This window comes from Eupeodes corollae, chromosome 1, assembly GCF_945859685.1.
Source record: "Eupeodes corollae chromosome 1, idEupCoro1.1, whole genome shotgun sequence".
Lineage (NCBI taxonomy): Eukaryota > Metazoa > Arthropoda > Insecta > Diptera > Syrphidae > Eupeodes > Eupeodes corollae.
The window spans coordinates 130364161-130373469 of record NC_079147.1 but is presented as its reverse complement, the minus strand read 5'-3'; the positions used below and the strand labels follow the sequence as shown (position 1 = coordinate 130373469).

The 9309-nt window shown below is 35.0% G+C and overlaps 1 protein-coding gene and 1 long non-coding RNA gene across 6 annotated transcripts in view; one reads left to right on the top strand and one right to left on the bottom strand.

Moving 5' to 3' along the window:
• Positions 1 to 208: 208 nt before the first annotated feature.
• The window catches only part of LOC129941964 (soluble guanylate cyclase 88E), an 88522-nt gene continuing 79421 nt past the window's right edge, over positions 209 to 9309 (top strand). For all 5 annotated transcript variants that reach the window (XM_056050748.1, XM_056050745.1, XM_056050746.1 and 2 more), the window contains exon 1: positions 209 to 381. The gene's annotated coding sequence lies outside the window, so the exon portion shown is untranslated. The remainder of the gene's footprint in view (positions 382 to 9309) is intronic.
• Positions 6766 to 7409, bottom strand: LOC129941967 (uncharacterized). Its single transcript, XR_008780954.1, has 3 exons — positions 7342 to 7409; positions 7191 to 7271; positions 6766 to 7125 (listed from the first exon to the last, which is right to left on the bottom strand). It is a non-coding gene; the product is annotated as an uncharacterized LOC129941967 (long non-coding RNA).

Here is a 9309-nt window from a genome sequence, read left to right as displayed (position 1 = left end):
TACATGACTTTTTAGAAAAGTTTAAATTAATTTAAAATTTATATTATCTCTAATTTAGAACCATTTTATTAGATATTTTTGATTTAAATATTCAATTTGAATTCACGATACGTCTTCTTAATAGCAATTAATCATTTTATGATAGAAAAGGTCTTGCAAACTATTTAGCTATTTACCTTTTTGATGAACAGTCTTGTGTTGGCTAGATTTAGATAAAGTTTGTTTTTTGTTTTTAGACGTATTTACTTTCTGTACTTTTGTTTTGTGGACCAGTTTTTTTTTCATTAAAAATAGTCCCAACACATTAAAAGCAACGTGTTTGAAATCGTGAGAAATGAACATGAAATAAAGAAATGGGTATCGGAATCGGAGTTGCGAACAGTGAGTAAATTTTCAGTGTTGTGACAAAGTTTTCAAGTAATAGACGAGTTTATTATTTTGGCCACAGTGCAAAAATTAAAGCCACTCATACCTCCATAGATACGCTAGAAAGAGCAATGCTCATTATTTTCAAAATTAAATGGCAGCTGAAAGTTATTGTTATTTTAGTCTTAAGCTTTTGCTGTCCAGCCTATTTATCTGCGGAACATTGGGCAAAAATACGTGAAACAAAATGATCTTGAGATTGCAATTATGTGAACAATAATTTCAGTGGTGGAAATTCAGAGATATTTAATTACTCGGTAATAAATATAATTTTTATTATTTTACTAGACAAATACTATAAGATACAGCGGTAAAGTCAGAGGCTTTCTACTGTTAACGCAAAATAATTTGATTTCAATTAACAATTAAGAGCGATCATCACCTCAAATAAAGGTTAATTTAAGCAATAGTTCAGAAGCAACTAAGCACCCCAAAATGAGGGTAGGTATAAGATCTTTTTAAAATGAACTGAAAACATGCTCCATGTTGTTGTCTGCAGGATCTTCAAGAAGGATTTTAAGATGTTTTAGAAAATATTTCATACACATTTCATGTGTTTTTCATCTTTAACAAGTTGATGCTTAGGTATTTAAATCATTAATCCTCATGCGTAGGTGACAATGTAGTTGGAGTTCTTTGTTGAAAAGGTTCTTATAAGTCAGGCTTATATTTGCTATATCTTCAAATGAATGTGACGCTTGACCAATTATTTGTCCAAAATGGTGCTTGGCAACCTTTACAGCTGCATCTCAGATGCCTACGAAGTTAGGGGAGTGTAGGTTAATAAAACTCCGTCCATTCTTCAAGAAAAATCTAATTGTGCTGATCTAGCATGAACAGTGTATGTAAACCGCGATTTGTTTCTGTATAATAAGTAGCATTGTCTGAAAATATTTGTGTGCACTTACTCCGGCGCGCTATAAACCCTTTCAAGGCCAAAATAAAATCTGTTGATGAGAGGCCGTGCACCAATTACAGGTAATCCGCAGTAGCCTAGTCCTGGGAGTTTTTTATTATTTGTTTTTGATGTTTTATTTGATTTAAATCCTTAAAGTGATTCCTGTACTCTAACCAATGAAAGTGAAGATCTTTTGGGAGACTCTCTTCCTAATTGATTCTAAGGCGTTTGTATAAAGATATTTGCTTTCACGATGACAGGTTTCATCAAGCCAAGTGGTGCATAGAATTGAAAAATTTGCCTTAGTATGATTCGTATACTTTTCGACCAAAAATTTTAGTTAAATACAAAATTGTATGATTCAGTAGTAACATGAATTTAACTTATCATATCTCTGTAGACTGTCCAATGTAAACTTATAAAGAAATCTCAATGGGTATAGGGGGCACAGCTGTTTTTTTTATTTTCTTTTATAATAAGTGCAAACTCAAGAGAATAATACTGCCCTTATTATGTTAAAGAGGACGAGACAAGACACATTTCAAGCGACGTATGAAAATGTACTTATGATAGTAATATCACTAATCAATCTAAATGCTCTACATTCAATTCTGACCATGAGGCTTAAATAAGTTGCAGGAGCACCAGCCCAGATATTGTAGTTATACTCAAGCTTTGGACTTATATAAGTCTTGCAGATAACAGCCAGATCAAAGGAGGAAACCCAAAAATCTTGCGGCATTTTTGGCGACATCGCGTATGTGATCATTCTACAACAGGTGGTTGGTGATGCACATATCGAGATGTTCAGTCTCCTCGATGCAAGTACCATCTGTGGATAATGGCAAAGGGGGAATATCTCGCTTTAACGATACAAGAGTCTTCGAAGCATTAAATTTCATTCGGGTTTTTATTCCCCATTGTACAATGCTATTTAGGTCGGAATTTAGTAAACTTATCATATTTTGTCGTTGCAGTTCCACATCCGAAGAAGAGGGACGTGGATCTGAAAACGAATATGAAAAGTTAAGAGTACTATCATCAGCGAAACAATGTATTGGATTAGATGTTGCAGACATAAGATCATTAAAAAAAATGAGAAAGAGTGTTGGAGATGGAACAGAGCCCTGGGGCACACCAGCATTCATTTTGTGGTTTTCTGAATTGAATTCATCTAATACAACAATTCAATGAAGGAGAGATTCATGAAAACACGCATTTTTGATAAGAGAACCTGATGCCAAACCCTATCAAATGCTTTTGAAATATCAAGTGCAGTAATCTGTCTCCAAAGCAATATAAAGATTTGCTTAACTGTTCGGTAAGATGAACCATGGGGTCATCAGTAGACCTATTTCTATGAAAACCGTACTGTCGGTCATTAAGAAGCTTTCGATCTTTGGAAAGAAGAAGCATTTAAGACATTGCAGTATTTTTTGCTTTAATTTTTGGTCATGTAAAATTTGTTCCGTTGAATATGGGAGTTGCAGGCCTTCCTAGTTTGCTTTTACTTATTCCTGGTTTCCTCCGTTGGATTGGATTTAAAACAACGGAAACTTACCTTCTTGGCCCTAATAACCTCTTTACAGCTCGCATCGAAACATCATTTTCCTTAGGTCTGATGCTTTCAACCATATTCGGAATAAAAGTTCTCATTTCCAGGAGAATCAAGCTTGTGAACATATTAGTGCTGGCGTCAACGTCACTATCGAGGATGCATAGTGACCAGTTAAAGATCCTAAAATAGTTATTGAGACCGTTTCCGTTGGCCAAGCGGTTTTCTTAGGAACTCTTTCTTTAAGTGGAGAGTTTTGACTTTTGCTGATATGACACAATTGTCAAATGCGCTTAAAGGAGATAGAACACTAATTGTGTACTTACCAGGGTCAGAGGTAAGAAACAAGTCAAGAGTGTTTTCTGTGCGACCTACCACGTCCGATATTTGAGTGTTGACTAGCTGAGTTAGCTGGTTCAACTCAGTTAAGTTTTCAGCACACTCCTTCGGAAGTAGTTGTTGTTCGAGGATAGAACGAAACAATTCCTTGGATGGAATCAGACAAAGCCACAAATTCATAAGAAGATTCTTTTAATAAAGTATCGGAGAAACTTTTCGATTGCTTCAAAAGAACAGTAACCCCAAACCTGAGCTCCACACAATAAAATCGATGCAGCTGTGGATCGGAAAAGTTTGTGTTTTGTTCGTTCCCACACAGTTGAAAATGCACGTTTTGCCTTGCTTGAGAGCTATTTCCGTGCGAAGCTCTGCCGAGTCAGACGCTCCATCCCATATGTATGCTGTATTCATTGTGTGCAAGGCTTTCAGAATGTTCATTGTTTTACTCGACAGTCCAATGGCATACAGCTTATAGAAAAGCGCTTCACGAACGATAGACTCGAATGCTGACCAAAAGTCAACAAAGAATACATATTTCTCTTTCTCCTGATATATGAATCGTCAATGTTGTACAGTTAGAATATGTCCGTTGTGGAATAGTTCTTCCTGAAACCGGCCTGATATTTAGAGAGTATACTTTTTCTCCTCACCCATTCGGACATTCTATTCTCAATAAGCCCAGCAAAGAGCTTTGCATTTGTGTTTAAGAAAGAATTACCTCTATAATTGGATGCTTCATCACCGTTTCCTTTTTTGAAAAGCGTAAAAACTATTGATTTTCTGAAACTATCGGGAACTATAGCATTTTCGAAAAGTCGGTTAAATTCTTTAGTAAGCAGCAATCAAAATTCATCAGTTGCATGCAAACGGAATACGATCATCGCCTGGCGCCTTATTCACTTTAGTTTTCTCAATAACTTCTGCGTTTAGTACCAATGGTGATATTATCGTTGCGTTCAGAAGCTTTTTGAAGTGATCGCTTATATTTTGCGCTAGTAATCCTAGAGCAATGATATTCGTGGTTCTATTTAAGGTGTTCACAGCCTTCCAGAATTCGGCAGAGTTACTGGTGCTATCGATAACCGATACTGTCTCTTGCTCAAAGGCAGATTTTTTTTACTGCACATATTATTTTGAATTCAATATTGCCTTGGAGTACTGTTTTCTAAAAACAGGCAAGTTTTGTGACCGGAATAACTTTAAAAATTTTAATGATAGATCTCTAGCTTTTAAGCATTCAGAATCAAACCATTTTTGCTTATAATTGGTTTTTATGTTTTGCTTGTTGGTTTTGTGGGCTCGCTTTTTTGATGATCTGCGTTAAAACCGATATATCTACGAGTTCGTTTAGTTCTTGAAGTTCTGTAATTTCTTTCTTCATGTTTTTTTGGAATTTGCTCTTATTTTTTTTCATTCCAGCGCATTTTCGGGATAAGATTCAATTTATTTGAGCCAGTTGGTGTTTTGTTCGCAATTTTGTAAAAGTAACTTCAAGCGGCATGGATCGGCTAAATTCTGAGTTCCTTCTCTGAAATCACTCACAATATTGTTCCACACCAGATAGCAGTCTATTATAGAGCTAGCTTGATCTCTTATAAATGTAAACTCATCCTCTGAATCTCCTGTGCAGCTATCATTCAACACATGACAGTCATATCTACCTAAAAGTGTTCGCCTTTTAAATCACATATAATATCTTTTGATTTTCGATTGATGATATACACAGGCCACTGTGTACAGAAAAAGTTGTTTTGTGACAAGCCAATCCTGCCATTAAAGTCACCAATAAGCATGAAGTTCGTAGAGTTAACATCTTGCAGATTATCGCTTACTTTCTCGAAGTCGGATTGACAGTTACTACAAGTTTAACATCCATCACGTAAGAATTAACTGCTCTTCTGAAACTCATATCTACTTCACATACATGTTCACGATAAACATAAAATACACCGCTGCCTCGAACATATCTAGCTTTTCTGATTGCGTTTACCCATCTGAACTCATAATTAGTAAATATTTTTTAAATAGCTCCTCTTCGTTTTCTAACAAATGTGTCTAAAAAAGCATACCCATATCAAATTGCTTAATATAATTAAAAAAGTTTACAAATAATAATTTATTTTCAATCCTGACACATTATAACTTAAAATCTTAACATTAACTAACAAACTATTTTCTTTCTGCTAAAGTGCAGATTTTCACTCCTCGTGTGAACACCCATTACTTGTGGTCGCACCCAAATTGAAAATTAGTTGATGCGTTGTCACCATGTGTGCTTGGCAATTAAGTTGACAACTATATTTTTCGAAGATTTTGACATATTATACGTATCGTTTTGATTTAAAAGTTCATTCATTAATAAGTTTAAAGAAGAAATGTCCCCAAAAATTGTTTTCAGAACATCGAGACCATCATTTTCACTACACTTCAGCCCCAACTTGGAGTCCCAGGTAAAAACTTTGTCCTCGATTATAATTCTGTCGTCGCGAACAGCAATTTTTCCTTTCCGATGGACCTTTTCAATTAGCATTATCTTATGCATAAGAGCTTCGCTCGCCTATGATGCACATTTGGTGGCAGATCCTTCTGGATACTTATGTTTTTCCTTTCAGGGTATTTAAGTTTCCAGGCTTTCTCACGAGACTCTATTCTCACAATTATTGTTGCTCCAAGTGTGTTGCGGTTGCGTATGATAAGCGGATTCGACCAAAGAGCTTGCATTGGTTTCATTCACATATATACATTTTTACAATAATTTTATTAAAAGTAGTATGGCTTGTGTAATGCGTAGATAATTCTCTCTGTTCCACAAGTCCAATTCAGATCAACAGTTTATATTTTTAATAAAGTCATTATTTACCCAAAGTTTAAATGAGTTTAACCGTTGTTTCTGTTTAGCCAAGTGAGTATGTTAAAAGAGCGTTTTCGTTATTCAAATTGTCGAACAACTTAAAAATTATCATTTGAGTAAGTGAACAAATAATGATTATATTTGGTAACAGATGACTACAGTGGAAACCGTGGGTTGCGTACACCGAAAGCAAGCAACGAAAGCAGAAATAAAAGGTATCTGTCAAAATAATGCACAGACTTAAACATCCGAAAAGTCTTAGTGTCAAAAACACTCTAGTAAATATATAAATCCTCGGTAGCCATAGTGTGTTGCCTACAAGTTAATCCCGAAATTGAACTCATAAACTTGTTAAAGTTCTTCCTCCTCTAATTTTATGAAATTTCCCCTAAGATATACCCAGTAGGAAATTTCAAAAAATTCATCGGTGAATCACCAACTTATTCCTTGGTGAATGGAAGCTACACCCCATGAAAACATGGTGAAAACATCAGTGAAATTAACATGGGGATTGGATTGGCGTTCACCAAGTTGTGAATTTCATGGTGACTGTTCAGTGAGGAAATCACCAAGCAAGTGTATTTGGTGTATTCCAAAGTGAATTGTAGTTGATGAAAAATACCGCGAATTCACACCGGGGAAATCACTGGGTTAGTGGAGTTGCTGATATACTTGTGTCCTTTACATTGGTGAAAAATGTGATGAATGTTCACCAAGGAATTCACTTTGCAAAATTGAACGCCTTTTTCATAAATGAATATTGACCAGTGGTTTCCTTAGGGAAGCCAATGTAACTCATTCACTAATGCAAATTGACCTGGTGAAAAATTTCGTGAATGTGCATAAATGAAGTCAATCATGTTTTTATTATCGAATTATTTTTTACTCATACCTAAATCTTTGGATACAAATATTTAAAAAAAACAGTCATGTAAATTTTTATGATTTTATTGATAAAAATGCTGCCAATGTGCAGATCCCATTTTTTAGCTGCTCCGTGGCGACACACAAACGTTTAATGTCCGCTCTCATTTCGTCTATCATATCTTGTTGATTCTATACAAAATGTAAAGCAGATATATAGAAATTTAATTTAATAAAATAATAATAGTTATAATTACCGTTTTCTTAAAAATCCGCCTTGGCTGCTTTGTGGGTGAAAATTCAATGGAGTCCATTGCCGACTGTTTAGATCCGGAAGCCTTTAAAAAAAGAGCAATAAAATAGGACTAGATAATTGTAGAAAGGGATTTGTAATTTAAATGAAATTACCTGAATATTTTTCTTGTCCATTTGAACACAAATTCTACCAATTTACCAAAATATTCACTTTTTTACAACTTTAAGCTTTACTCACTTGTTGACACTATGAACAATGAAATTCAGCTCTCGAAAAAACAACAATGCTCTCAAAAAAAAAATCACTTACCCCGAACACTGTGCGTTGTTGTTGGAAATAACTTTGTTTCTAAGCAAACCAGGCTGACGATCGCGAATCGAATTTTTTATGATATGTAAAAAACCCGAACATTGCAATCCTTCAACCATCCGTCGCCATCACCGTCGGTCGTTGTTGTTGGAAATAACTTTGTTTCTCGAAGCAAACCAGGCTGACGAACGGGAACGGCAATTTTTTATTGTATGTAAAAAACCCGAGCATTGAAATTCTAAAACTGAAGCCAATCTCCGTATTATTCAGTGGCAGGTAGAGAAGAAAAAGGCAAATATAAACAAAAACAAAACACCCATCTCGTGCTTCATATCGGGAATGAAATATTTTACAAGGAAAAAGATAGGGTGGATTGTATAATCATAGGAAAAACGCAATGCCTTCCAGTAAGGATTTCATTGCATGCTATTCCTCAGTGATTCGAGTAGCTGATTTCCTTGGCGATTTCACACAAAATTTTCATTGGTGAGCAAATTTCCTACTGGGTAAGTAGTTTATTCTATGTATGCGTGAAAACACGTCAATTTTTCTCGTTGCATTCGTTTACATTACATATACAACAATGTTAGCAAATGTGTGTTGGAGGGTGATACGTAGCAATGATTTATCTTCATATAGAGTGTTTTTGCTTCGTGTAATAATGCGCCTATCACCGAATGACACTTCAAAACAAAAAAACCGATAAATGCGCATTAAATACATTCGCTATAAAACCGTAATACCGGACTTAGCCATGCGACTGTAAGAGAAAAGAAGAAAGTGCGGGATGGTACTCACTGTGACCACCACGCGAATTGTTGCGAGCATCGATCCTGTTAAGGTAATTTTCAACAAATTTTTTTCACATATTGGGAGATATCTCAGCCATAACTTGACGAATGTTGGCTTTTAAGTGCTCATGAGTTAAAGGTAACTCATGAGCACGTAAACACAATTTTTCGCGTAACCCCACACAAAAAAAGTCCAGCGGTGTCAAATCGCATAATCTTGATGGCCAGTTTATATCGCTACGATCGAAGAGAAATTACACGACCAGGAAATGTATCTTATAAAAAAGCCATATTCACCCGAGTTGAGTAAAATATGTGGTTGAAACCACATATTCTTCAATAGCAAGCAAAAATTTCGCTTATCATATTATGACCATAACGCTCCGAATTGACAGTGACAGAAGTCCATCATCGTTTTCGAGTAAGGTCCAATCACTCCTCCGGACCAAACAGTGACATTTTGTAGATGTTATGGCCTCTCTTCGATTACTTGAGGATTCTTAGAACTCCAAATTCGACAATTTTTTCATTGGTACGAGCAAAACGATGATGCAAAAGCCTTACAATATCTGTAACCAATCTAGTCTCTTTAAATTTTTCACAATTTTTGTAGGTTTTAACAATTTTGATTCGATAGTTAAGCCATTTTCGTAAATGTCAGACTTTTAACTGAAACAAAATTCGGACAAGGTTCCGAAACGCGTCGCGTCATAAATATAATATTAACAAAAAAATTGTGAAATTTATTGTTTTAAAATAAAACAAAATAATAATAATAAAATTTAATATTAGTTTTATTTTTTTCATTTTCTAAATTAATTATACCACAACCCGAGACAACCACACCATGTACAAAAAAATGTGTTTAACAACTTAGTTTGACAGATGTTGAATTCCAGCCCTATATTTTTGAAATCGCAAAATGGATAAACCGTTACATTCAAGCTCATTTACATGAGTTCGCTTCTAAGGTAGACAAAAAACATTCGTATTTCCCAATATTTTTAGATTAATATTTAA